Raw genomic sequence first — 14,228 nt, forward strand, 5'->3', positions numbered from 1 at the left:
TGAAATTAAAAGATGCTTACTCCTTGGAAGGAAAGTTATGACCAACCTACACAACATATTTAAAAGAAGAGACATTACTTTACCAACAAAGGTATGTCTCGTCAAGGCTACGGTTTTTCCAGTGGTCATGTATGGATGAGAGAGTTGGACTATAAAGAAAGCTGACAGCCGAAGAATTGATGCTTTTGAACTGTGGTGTTGGAGAAGACGCTTGAGAGTCCCTTGGACTGCAAGAAGATCAAACCAGTCCATCATACAGGAAATCAATCCTGAATATTCATTGGAAGGACTAATTCTGAAGCTGAAACTCCAATACTTTGGCCACCTGAGGTGAAGTATGGACTCATTGGGAAAAACCCTGATTCTGGAAAGATTGAAGTCTGGAGGAGAAGGGGATGACAGAGAATGAGATGGTTGGATGACATCACCGACTCAATGGACTTGAGTTTCATCAAGCTCCAAGAGTTGGTGATGGACAGGGAGGGCTGGCATGCTGCAGTCCATGGCATCACAATTGAGTGACTAAACTAACTAACAGACAACAATTTTGCCTCTTTGCATTTCTTTTTCTTGGGGGTGGTTGATCACTGCCTCCTGTATGATGTCACAAACCTCTGTCCATAGTTCTTGAGGCACTCTGTCTATCAGATATAGTCCCTTGAATCTATTTGTCCTTTCCACTGTATAATCGTAAGGGGTTTGATTAAGGTCAAACCTGAATGGTTTAGTGGTTTTCCCTACTTTCTTCAAGTTAAGTCTGAATTTGTCAATAAAGAGTTCATGATCTGAGTCATAGTCAGCGCCCAGTCTTGTTTGTGCTGACTGTATAGAGCTTCTCCATCTTTGGCTGCAAAGACTATAATCAATGTGATTTCGGTATTGACCATCTGGTGATGTCCAAGTGTAGAGTCTTCTTTTCGTTGTTGGAAGAGGGTGTTTGCTATGACTGGTGCATTCTCTTGAGAAAACTCTGTTAGCCTTTACCCTGTTTCATTCTGTACTCCAAGGCCAAATTTGCCTGTTACTCCAGGTATCTCTTGACTTCCTCCTTTTGCATTCCAGTCCCCTATGATGAAAAGGACATCTTTTTTTGGTGTTAGTTCTAGAAGGTAGTGTAAGTCTTCATAGGACTGTTCAACTTCAGCTTCTTCAGCATTACTGGTCGGGGCATAGACTTGAATTACTGTGATAATGAATGGTTTGCCTTGGAAATGAACAGAGATCATTCTGTCGTTTATGAGATTGGAACCAAGTACTGCATTTCAGACTCTTGTTGACTGTGATGGTTACTCCATTTCTTCAAAGGGATTCTTGGCCACAGTAGTAGATACAATGATCATCTGAGTTAGATTCACCCTTTCCAGTACATTTTAGTTCACTGATTCCTAAAATATCTATGTTCACTATTGCTATTTCCTGTTTGACCACTTCCAATTTATCTTGATTCATGGACATAACATTCCAGGTTCCTATGCAATATTGCTCTTTACAGTATCAGACTTTACTTCCATCACCAGTCACATCCACAACTAGGCGTTGTTTTCACTTTGGCTCCATCTCTTCATTCTTTCTGGAATAATTTTCCACTCTTCTCCAGAAGCATATTGGGCACCTACTGACCTGGGGAGTGCATCTTTCAGTGTCATATCTTCTTGCCTTTTCATACTGTTCATGGGGTTCTCAAGGCAAGAATATTGAAGTGGTTTGCCATTCCCTTCTCCAGTGGATTACGTTTTGTCAGAAGACTCCCCCATGACCCGTCCATCTTGGGTGGCCCTAGATGACATGGCTTATAGTTCTTGAATTAGACGAGTCTGTGTTCCATGTGATCAGTTTGATTAGGTTTCTGTTATTGTGGTTTTCATTCTGTATTCCTTCTGACAGATAAGGATAAGAGGCTTATGGAAGCTTCCTGATGGGAGAAACTGACTGTTTAGGAGACCGGTGAGTAAATACATAATGAAATTCCCTGTCACTTTGTTCTGCATTTTTCCTAGTTGCATGTTCACTTTGATGCTGTAGATCTGTGTCTGTTTCCCAGAACTCCTATGAGGTTTTTCAGCTACCTTCTCTTTCTTTTCTTGTCTTTCCTTGGGAGAATTCAGTCCTTCTAGCTCACCATTTTGCTGATGTCACTGCACATGTTAAATTTTATTTGTCTTCACAACATCCCCGTGCATCAGTGTATCATAATTTCCATTACTCTTTGCAAATTTGTTGTATTTTACATTTTTTAAAATAGATTTTTCTTTTATGAATAATATGCAACATTTAGTAAATAATGTAAAATATGTATCAGTTACATTATGAGAGTACTCTAAAAGTTATATAACTAGCTACAAGGTATAAACATTCAGAGTCTCTTTGAACAGTGCACATGGTGTCCTAAGGCTGTTAATAATTAACCTCCAATAAGCACTTTGCCAAAATGTCTGGTTTCCAGATCCTGTTCAGGATTTCACCAGTCAGATCTGCAAACAAAATATTTTGCTGGTGGGAAATGTAAAAGGGCAAATTTATTTTCATTTGAAAGTTTGATTCTTTATCAAGGGGTAACATTTTGAAAAATGTTTTCAAAATACTTTTAGGTTGTGTGGTTTGTGTATGTGTGTATGTTTTCATTGTAAGAGAGTTGTTTCAGCTGATATTTGATTGAGATTGACTTTGTAATAGAAAAATGAAAAATATTGCTCTTGTCGAAATTTCTAGTCTAACATATGGTCGGTAATTGTTCAGCACATATCATCATTATGTAATAAGGTTTTACTGATAAGAAAAAGCAAATAAGTTGACTGATTTCAATCCTGTTCTTACTCAATGGGTATTGGTTTAATCATGCTCCTCTTACAATATATCTGCTAACATTGGATGGTGCACCTGGGGTGTTACCTTCCTGTTTTTCCTAACCTGTGAAGGAAGAAGAAAAAAATCAGAGTCTACTTACTCAGAGAAGAAACAGCAATAGATCCCAAACAACAGAAGGTGAAACTTAATGATGGCCACTTCATTCCTGTCCTGGGATTTGGAACCTATGCACCTGAAGAGGTAATAGTAGTGGTTAGGTGTTGAGATATAAATAGTAGACAGATGCAACATTAATGTAAGGGGACTTGGATTATCAAGTGATTGAGTCCAGTGTGACTCTGGGAGCATCACATTGTTCCACTAACCAGGCTAGAACCAATCGTATGAAAAGGAAGAAAGCATTCAGCATTCACTCTGCATCAGGGTCTGAGACTGTGCTCACCTACAGATTACTCTGTGTTCCACTCGTTTCCATCTCTTTCCCAGCTTGGCAGAAGTGGTGAGACTCGGCTGTCAAGAACACTGACTTGCTTTCCTTTGAGGGTGACTGCAATTGCAAAGTTTCTCTGTGCATTTTATTGTGTAAAATAATAAATAAATAAATGGATGAAGCTCAAGCTGGAATCAAGATTGCCGGGAGGAATATCAATAATGTCAGATATGTAGATGACACCACAATAATGGCAGAAAGTGAAGAGGAGTTAAGCAGCCTCTTGATGAAGGTAAAAATGGAGAGTGAAAATGTTGGCTTAAAACTCCACATTCAAAAAACTAAGCTCATGGCATCTGTTTCCATAACTTTATGGCAAATAGATGGGGAGAATGGTAACACTGATGGACTTTATTTTTGGGGGATTCAAAATCACTGTGAGTGGTGACAGCAGCCAGAAAATTAAAAGACACTTGCTCCTTGGAAGAAAAGCTGTGACAAATGTGGACAGTGTATTGAAAATCAGAGATATTACTTTGCCAACAAAGTTCTATAGAGTCAAAGCTATGGTTTTTCCAGTAGTCTTGTACAGATGTGAGAGTTGGACCATAAAGAGGGTTGGGTGCTGAAGAACTGATGCATTCAAAATGTGATGATGGAGAAGACTCTTGAAAGTCCCTTGGGAAGCAAGCAGATAAAAAAAAATCAATTCTAAACAAATCAAATCTGAATATTCCTTGGAATGACTGATGCTAAAGCTGAAGCTCCAGTACTTTGGCTACCTGATGCTAGTGCTGACTCATTGGAAAAGACCCTGATTCTGGGAAAGATTGACAGCAGGAGGAGAAGGAGGTGACAGAGGATGAGATGGTTTGATGGCATCATTGGCCCAATGGACATGAGTTTGAGCAAACTCTGGGAGTTAGTGAAGAACAGGGAAGCCTGGCGTGCTGCTATCCATGGAGTTGCAAAGAATCGGTCTAGTGAATAATATGAGTGACATTTATGAGAACATCACATTGTACACCTTGAATAGATACAATTTTTTTCATTGTATTCAGTCTGTGTGGCTTCACTGGTGGACAGAAGTCTCAGAAGCTTTCACCTTGGTTCTGATACTTTTACTAGGCACATTGTAACTGTTCATTTTGCTTCAAACTCCTCACATTATAAATCTTATTCATGACTACAACATCTTGTTGAGTCCCTTGGGTTCTTCCAGCAAATCACTGAACCTAGTGGTGCTCTTGCCATCCTCTGATACCAACAATCAACCACTGATCACCAGATGTTGAAGGGTTTCTGGGTGGTGACCATTTAATTACCTATTAGGAATGTTAAGGGAAGCTGTCATGGGTTCATCACTAAACATACAGAACTAACCAAAGACACAGAAAAAAGTTTATTCTTGGGAAGATCAAAGCTTGTGCCTAGCAATCTCTTATGTGGATATTCGACTTCTACCTTTGTTGCTTATGTAGGTTGCTAAGATGGAAGCTCTGGAATTCACCCCATTCTCTATAGAGGTTGGGTTCCGCCATATTGACTGTGCTCATTTGTACCAAAATGAAGAGCAGGTTGGACAGGCCATTCAAAGCAAGATTGCAGATGGCACTGTGAAGAGAGAAGACATATTCTGCACTTCAAAGGTACTGTATGTGTTGTGAGTGTGTGCTTGTGTAATATCCCACAAGCACATGGTATGGCCAAAAAAAATTACCTAAAGTATTATTAATACAATTTTTATTCTTTAACCTCTACAGCTTTGGTGCACATCCTTTCGACCAGAGTTGGTCTGACCAGCCTTGGAAAAGTCACTGAAAAGTCTTCAACTGGACTATGTTGATCTCTATATTATTCATTTTCCACTGGCTCTGAAGGTTAGAAATTTGTGTGATCACATCAATGTTATATCTTGTCTTAGAATGTTCATCAACTTGCATGAATGGTTGAATTAAGATCTGTCTTAGTAGGTTGAAGGGATGATCACACTAGAGTAGAATCCCCCAAGTAATCATTTGTGATCATTTTTTACTGAGTTTCTTCGAATCCCTACATGTCTCCCAGAGAAAGGAGTTAATAATCTGAGGCTCTGTCTGAAAAATTAAAGGAAATAAAATAAGACAGTTCCGCACACAGTCCTGCTTATGACTCCTGAGTGTCTGGGGATTTCATGAACCAAGAGTTTGGTGCAGCCTTGATGAGCATGTCACTGCCTTACATTGAATATGATGAGTTTATCTTGTCTTTCACCCTTTCTAGGTGAGCAGATTTGGTGGCACTCTCTCTGGGTGCGTCTAAATCTCATACATTTATAGGGACTTGGGAGACCTTGCCTATGCTCTCCCTTGTCTTCAGGATGACACTTGCGGACTGCATTTAGCCATTAAGAAAATTATTACTTTGAACTCTTGATTTCAAGTCACAGAAATAAACTCAAGCCATCTGATGCCAAATAGTTTCATGGACCATGTAGATGGCAAATCCCAGCCACAGGCAGAATTGAGGGTTGCAGTACTCTTCAGAAATAACTTCTTTTTTCTATCCTTTAATATGGCACAACTCATGGTTTGCTTTATTTTTACTGAATATTTTTCATTAGTTGCAAATATGGCCTTGGGGCAGCCTAAGGCTCATCATGGCCATGAACATTTGAGAGCATGTCTGGATTGTCCACGTTCCATATCAACCTAAAAAGAGCATTGGTGGTTCACATGCCTGCCCTAGGGTATCTGATGTTCAGAGATAAAAGGAAATCTGAAATCTAGCCCAGGTCAAGATTGAAATTTTTATTCTGGAAATTATGTCATGTAACTTACTGCCATTCCCAGCACAGAAAGGAATTTAAAAATAGGTAAGTACAAGGAACAGAGAAAATTCAGAGAACTCACTGTGTGTCCCTTTTAGGACCTAAAAAGATTGTATTTATTACAGCATATATTGAATGTAAGATATTAGAATAAGTCTCCCTATTAAAGACATTGCTGACAACTCTATATATGCAAATCACATTGCAAATATTAGTATCTAGAAAGTTATAAACCTACCTGATGGAGGTTTAATCCCTGGTGCCTGGAAGCCTGGCTAAATGCAGAGAAATTATTTTTTGATGTCTCTAAAATGACTGCTTCCATTCCAGCCAGGGAAGGAATTATTTCTAAAAGATGAAAATGGAAAACTGATATTTGACTCAGTGGATCTCTGTCACACGTGGGAGGTGAGTCCAGAGAGGAGAGAACCAGGAGAGGGGCCAGGAGAGGGGGAACCTCCTTCCTTTCTTCCACCTGTGAGAATGGGCTGTGGACCATCAGACTCAGCAGTTCAAGAATCCAAGGTCTGGGATGCTGGGGATGTGGGGGGGAAACCACTGCTGAAACGTTCATAGAGAGGAACAAAGGAGGAGAATATGGGGCAGTTAGAGAGGCATCTCTTTCCTTTCATGTGATATGACTTTTTGGGGTTTTTCTAAGGAGGGGACCATAATTCTTTCTATATTGTGACCTTCTTCCCAATTGTTCTTGATAGTCAAGGGTAATTTTTGATGGATGAGTGTGATTACCAATGGTTTGAAGCATTCATTCTTGTTCTATCATTCCATGTAATTGTTCACCACCCCTCCCTCCCAGGCCCTGGAGAGGTGTAAAGATGCAGGGCTGACCAAGTCCATTGGGGTGTCCAACTTCAACCACAAGCAGCTGGAGAAGATCCTGAACAAGCCGGGGCTCAAGTACAAGCCCATCTGCAACCAGGTGAGCAGCTTGGGTCCTCTCCTTCCTGCTCTTCAGAACCTCCTTCTTGCATTGGAGCCAGATGTCTGTCTGTCTTCCCTCACTGTTCATCTGACCTTTGTGGGTCAGAGGATTCTAGAAAGCAGAGCCTCTCTGGATGGTGTGAATAGAATCCATAACACTATCTCTGTTTGACAGGCTGGTGGAAAAGGTGGGATGTCTTCCTTTTGAACTGTGGGTAGAACCCAGAACTAGAGGAAGGAGTCATTTTCCTGAGATGAAGGGAAGAGCAGATAGCGTGAAAAGTGCCCTGAAGAGAACTGCATGCAGGAAGGAAAATGATGAAAACATGGAATCAGAAGTAAATTAATAAAGAGTCAAAATAGCTGAGATGGATTTTAAGGGTTTGTGTGGGGTTCTGATGTCTGAATTCTTGGTGTTGTTGTTTCAGCATTTATGAATCTTAAACAGGGAGCACAGTTAAGAAAAATGTGTTGGAGGTGATGAAAATCATCAAAGTTAGAGGGTGAAGTTAAAGGCTCAAGGTGATACTAGTAATTTATGAAATATTTACTCAGGAACATCTACTCAATGTAGAGCACAGCTTTTGATTATTCAATCTTGGACTGGTTCTCCCATCCATGTATATTATAAAATACCTGTATAAATATACTTTTCTCTGTTTTTCTGTTGATGTTGACATTTCCAGTTTTCATTTAATGTTCTAGTCTTTCCTTTAGCCTTTGAAAACTTTTAGTCTTTCTCTGTCATATTAATATTGCTTTTGCATATAATCTGACACTGTTCTCTTTGGGCATTCTACAGGTGGAATGTCACCCTTATCTGAACCAGAGCAAACTGTTGGATTTCTGCAAGTCACATGAAATTGTTCTTGTTGCCTACACTGCTCTGGGATCCCAACGAGTAAAAGAATGGTACTGAATTCTAATGAAGACAACTGGGAGTTTCCCTGAAATTCAATTTTTGATGAAATAATGTAAATAACACAGTACTCAGATAACTCTCATAGGCAGAGGGGAGAGAGGGGTGGGATGAAATGAATCCTTCTCTTTTATTTTCCCATTACCCAGACATTTTTTTTACATTGTATTATCTTGTAGACTCATCAACAACAAATGTCTGCATTGAAATCTATATATAATCTCTCAGTTGAGACCAGAGACACAAGCAGATGTCATGATTTACTTATTAACTATTAATTAATGAACACATTTGTAAAAAGAGATGTTGCAAGCCTCACTTATCTTATATTTAAAATTGGAATAATAATATGTAACTGCTCGGTATATCATGATAGAAAAATTTCAATTTGAAGCATTTCTGTGAACATATATAGAAAAATAGTGATGAAATAAACGCCTCTTATTTTTGAGACTACTCAATTTTTATCAATACCTTAAAAAGTGAAATTTAAAAAGAAATTTAAAAAGTGAAATTTAAAAAGAAATTTAAAAAGTGAAATTTAAAAAGAAATTTAAAAAGAATCTCCCTACTGTTTCTATATTCATGCCCTTGATTGCAGAAGAAAAACAACCCCTGAGAATTAAAGAAAATAACCCACAATTTGGCATTCTGATCTCAACTCAACACATCCGAATTACCTGCAGAGATCTGTAAACACAGAATGGGGAGTGACACAGTTGAGGTTCTGACTCAGTTTGTCTTCAGCTCAGCCATGGAATTTGTATTTCTAATAAGATCCCAAGTAACGCTGAGGCTGCCGGTCCCTGGACCACACTTTGGGAAGTACTGGTCTAGAGTGGACCTAACTGGTCTGTTTGAGAAGCCTCCTTAGAAACTGCGTAGTCTAAGCTCCTCAGCATTTCTGAAATTCCTTCCAGGGTGAAACTGAACCACCCCGTTCTCCTGGAGGATCCGGTTCTCTCTGCCATTGCCCAAAAGCACAAGAAAACGGCAGCTCTGGTTGCCCTTCACTACCAGATACAGCGTGGGGTTGTGGTTCTGGCCAAGGGTAACAACAAGAAGTGGATCAAAGAGAACATACAGGTGATGAGCAAGGCTGTGGGCAGAGGGTTCCTAAGGAAAATATCTTAGTTTCTCTGTTCTCAATTGATAAAATTGCATCATGTGATTTTTCTTAGACTGTTTGAACTGCTCTAACAAAGCACCACAGGCTGAGTGGCTGTGAAAAAAATTAAATTTGTTTCTCACAGTTGTGAAGCTGTAGATCTGAGATCAGGGTACCCATGTGGTTGGGTGAGGGCTCTTCTCCAGGTCACAGGCTTCTCCTTGTATCTTTACATGTTGGAGGGGAAACAGAGCACTCCCAAGTCTCTTATATGAATGTGATATCCTTGAAATCTCATTCGTGAGGGCTTTGCCATCATGACCTACTCCTCCCTCAAAGACTCCATTTTTAACACCATAACATGTGAATTTGGGGGCACAAAAATTATGGCAGCGATCTTTAACTTCCAAATCACTGTGGTTTTATTTTGTATTTCCCCGAATACTCATAGGTTTTCATCTTCATACATTTAATCTTTTTGAGTTTCTGTCTTTGTGAAGTTCCTCTTCAAGACTTTGTCCACTTTAGCTAGTTTGTTTCTCTTTTGATTTATTTGTAGGAGACCATTATTGTACCCTTAACTGTATAGGAAACTCTACCCAGTTTCAAGATTTAATGCAGAGTTCATTTATTTAATTCTCAATCTGTGGTTTGAAAATCAGCCTGCACTCAGCTAAGCTGTTGGCCTCTAGGGCTGGGCTCTTTCGTGCATTTGCAGTTCAGTGCTGAGCAGCTTGGCAGTTTTGCTTTAGCAGGTGGATGTGGCTTTTGTCAGAGGAGCCTGAAGACTTCTCTGCACAGTTTCTATTGGCTAGAGTAAGACAACTAACCTAGTCTTCTTTTCAGCACAGTGATATGATTCTCAGTCAGTGAGTGGGGAAAAAATCTCTTCCTTTGGGGTCACAAAGCATCGGACAAACTAAGTGACTGAATAACAAAAACAAGTGTCCATGTTTTCCACATTTTTGTTGTCAACTCTGTCACATATCAAGTGTCCATAAGTACATTTCTGCCCACTCTTTTCTTTTTAACTATTTCTCTACTGTGTTACTGAAGTAAAAAATAAGTTTTGCTTTTCAGTATGGTATGTTCTTTTATTTTAAGGATGTCTTGACTGCTTTTGACTAGTTCTTTTCTTATTTAAAATTCAGTATCACCAAATAGGAAAAGGAGTATGTCAAGACTGTATGTTGTCACCCTGCTTATTTAACTTCTATGTAGAGTACATCATGAGAAATGCTGGGCTGGAATAAACACAAGCTGGAATCAAGATTGCCGGGAGAAATATAAATAGCCTCAGATATGCAGATGACACCACCATTATGGTAGAAAGTGAAGAGGAACTAAAAAGTCTCTTGATGAAAGTGAAAGAGGAGAGTGGAAAAAGTTGGCTTAAAGCTCAACATTCAGAAAACTAAGATCATGGCATCTGGTCCCATCACTTCATGGAAAATAGATGGGGAAACAGTGGCTGACTTTATTTTTTGGTGGCTCCAAAATCACTGCAGATGGTGATTGCAGGCATGAAATTAAAAGACACTTACTCCTTGGAAGGAAAGTTATGACCAACCTAGATAGCATATTAAAAAGCGGAGACATTACTTTGCCAACAAAGCCCATCTAGTCAAGGCTATGATTTTTCCAGTGGTCATATATGGGTGTGAGAGTTGGACTGTGAAGAAAGCTGAGCACCGACAAATTGATGCTTTTGAACTGTGGTTTTGGAGAAGACTCTTGAGAGTCCCTTGGACTGCAAGGAGATCCAACCAGTCTATCCTAAAGGAGATCAGTCCTGGGTGTTCATTGGAAGGACTGATGCTGAAGCTGAAACTCCAATACTTTGGCCACCTCATGTGAAGAGTTGACTCATTGGAAAAGACCCTGATGCTGGGAGGGATCGGGGGCAGGAAGAGAAGGGGCCGACAGAGCATGAGATGGCTGGATGGTATCACCGACTCGAAGGACATGAGTTTGAGTAAACTCCAGGAGTTGGTGATGGATAGGGAGGCCTGGCGTGCTGCGATTCATGGGGTCACAAAGAGTCGGAGACGACTGAGTGAATGAACTGAACTGAACTGATCACCATACCAACTTCCAGAACAGAATATATGTTTAAGTCTTTGGTTCATGTTGCATTGAAATGAGATCTCTTTGGAGAAAATGAAGTTCTTTACAAAATTGAGCTTTCCATTTCATTGTTATGATGTGAATTTTTAATAATTTGTTGTTCATTAATGTTTAAACACTTCTCATAACTTTCTCCAGGAAGGTATATACATAAAGTTTTTTTAGATCTAATCATGATAATGATTAGTTTGATATCAGATTCCTGAACAGGCTTTCTCAGGGGAGCCTGCTTCCCACATTGCTTCAGCTGAATGCTGTCACACTTAGGGCGTGTTGGGGAGAGGCAATCAGTCTAATGTCAACTCAGTTTCAGGTATCAAGTCAGGAGTGTCTAAAAGCAGTGTGTTTGGAAAAGAACGATTTTAGATTTTTTTTGTCTCAAGTAATTCACTTAAAAAGATAAGTGACTGGTGCACTGTAATGTTTGTGAGGTGGACAGAGAAGGAGAAGGTGTGGGAAGGAGAGGTGAGAACTCAGCAGAGGGTCCCAGGCTTGTTCATCTGGAAACTGAGGACAGACACGGCTTCCCTGTCCCCTCTTCTTGTCTCCATCCAGCTGGAAAGTCCTCCAGTGACCAGGGGGAGGCCAACTTCTTGGGGGAGAGGTAATGTTATTCTTCTTTCCTTCTAGGTGTTTGACTTTGAACTGACACCAGAAGACATGAAAGCAATCGATGGCCTCAACAGAAATATAAGATATTATGAATTTCACTAGTAAGTGACTTGCCGATGTTTCCCACAAAAACCGTTTTCTGTAGCAGGCAGGCCAGTAGAAGAACTTAGCTTTTTAAAAGCTTAATTCTAGGAAAACAGTGCTGATTTCCAGGGTAGGAGTAAACCAGGGGCTTCCTGCAGACCTGAGACCAGAGGTTTCCTCTAGCGCTCTGTCTCTGACCAAAAGAAATGTGATGGGGCCCAGGTCAGCCCATCAATAAAATCCCCTGAGTTGACATTGTGGTGAATTCACTACTTTGTACCCCTAACCCCTGTGCCTGGTGTATCTCCTTTCAAGGCTGAGGGACCCAGGAAACCCAGAGTGCCTGCAGCCCTGTATCCTTTCAAGGTCCTATGAACATGTTTTATCTCTATTTCTTTCTAAGTCCATCATGAATTGTATTCAAGTTTTGTTGTTGTTGTTTAGTCACCTAGTCATTTCCAACTCTTGGTACCCCATGGACTGTAGCCCACAAGGCTCCTCTGTTCCTGGGATTTTCCAGGCAAGAATACTGAAGTGAGTTGCCATTTCCTTCTTCAGGGGATCTTGCTGACTCAGGGATCAAAGAACTGTCTCCTGTTTTGCAGGTGGATCCTTTACCACTGAGCCACCTAGGAAGCCTGCAATCATGTTAACCCCAACACAACTATAAAATGTATTGTAGATGTTTTTTATGGAGGAGGGTCCTAGAAAGGCCAACATTCATCAGTGCTACGATGTCACATGGGCCTGCCCCACCCTGTCCCCTAAGTGTCTGGTGGACATTCTCCCTAATGGGCATTTCTTCACCAAGACACTATCTGTTTCCTACAAAACGAACTCTTCATTGCCCTTTCTTCCCTATTACAACTCTCATGTGCTCATCCTTGTTATCTCACAAAACTGAATTACAAGTAGATCTTGAGCTTAAATGACCCTCCAGTGAGTGACTGCTTAGCAGGACACACTCAGGTAAGATCATCTGGGTCTCTCTGGTTTCTTGAGTTAAGACTCACACTAGTATTGTATTTGTCCATCAGGGGTCCATCCCCTGGGGAGCCCCTACCCTCTTGACTTTGACTTAGTCACTAACATTGAATTCTAGCTGCCTAATTACTGCAGGAAGATGTCAGGATTGAAGGGACAGAGGGCTAATCAACCAGGGAGAGGTTGGAAGGGAGTTTAGAGAGAAGGGAATCCCAATTATTGGAGAAATAAAATTTTGTTTCCAGTGGAAGATTTCAAAACTCTCCCTATTGTTTTTATAGCTATCATGCTTCTGATAAAAGATATGATAATTGAAAAAAAAGGATAATTACTTTTTTGTACTTAACAGTTTTTAAGTATAATTGTATATTTTCCTTCATTAGGCTCTGAATGCCTAGACTTATTTATCTTTGTGGGTTTGGATCATTAGCCAGGTTCCTGGTACTTGGAATTGCTTAGAATGCATTCTTTAATGAATCAAACTGAAAAAGACCAATTCTGAAAACAAAGTAGAAACATGGGAAAAATGAAACAAAACAAAACAAAACAAACAAACAAACAAACAAACAAAAAACAAAACAACAGTAATAGTAATTACTGCATAACCAGTGTTTGACTACATTATAAGTTAAAAAGGTAATAATCTCACTTTGAACTGTATGATTATTCAAGTGCACATGGTAGCTCTTCTATAGATGACAAATTCCTTTATGGAGGTGCTCTGTATTTTTGGAGTGCTCAGTATTTGCTTATCCATGGATGTGTGGAAAAGGGCAGCTAATTTGTCCACTGTGCAACTTTTCATCAACTAGGGACTGAAGAAGTTCTACCTGTGTCTGAAATGACCTCCACAGTTGGCCCTAAGTCTTGTGCTCTCATATAAATTGTAACCTGGGTCAAACTACCTGTCACTGTGGCGTGAATATTACACATGAATGTTGGGACTGGATGTGCAGGTGCCGTGTACACATGGAGCAGGCACCTGCATGTGTGCTTGTCAAGGGAGAATGAGGGATGTGTTTATATATTTAGGCAAATATATCCTGACTGCATCTATTGAGTAACAGTTTTTGACAACATGACAGATTTAATAAGTTAATCCTCCTCCTCTCTTTCAGTGGTGTTGGTCAGCCCGGCTATCCATTTTCTGAAGAATATTGACTCTCAGCTCTCACTGTGGTTCTTTGAGAATTACTTGCTTCTAGGACTATGAAGAGGATTTTTGTATTTGGTGGAGGTGCTTAAATGAAGTGTCTGAATGTTTGAAAGTTTGCCTTTCCTTTAAAAAAAATAAACAGTTTATGGAACAATAAAGACTTCAAAGTAAGAATACATTTTTTGTGATAGTTAAACAAAGTAAATTACAGAAAGTTTGGTAAGTTGAAAGGAAATGATAGAGAATAAAGAT

General features: G+C 39.8%; 1 pseudogene; it reads left to right on the plus strand.

Annotated features, from left to right (window-relative positions):
- Positions 1–1,915: 1,915 nt before the first annotated feature.
- On the plus strand, positions 1,916–13,981 carry LOC133044260 (prostaglandin F synthase 1-like; annotated as a pseudogene).
- The last annotated feature ends 247 nt before the right edge of the window (positions 13,982–14,228 follow it).

This window comes from Dama dama, chromosome 23, assembly GCF_033118175.1.
Source record: "Dama dama isolate Ldn47 chromosome 23, ASM3311817v1, whole genome shotgun sequence".
Lineage (NCBI taxonomy): Eukaryota > Metazoa > Chordata > Mammalia > Artiodactyla > Cervidae > Dama > Dama dama.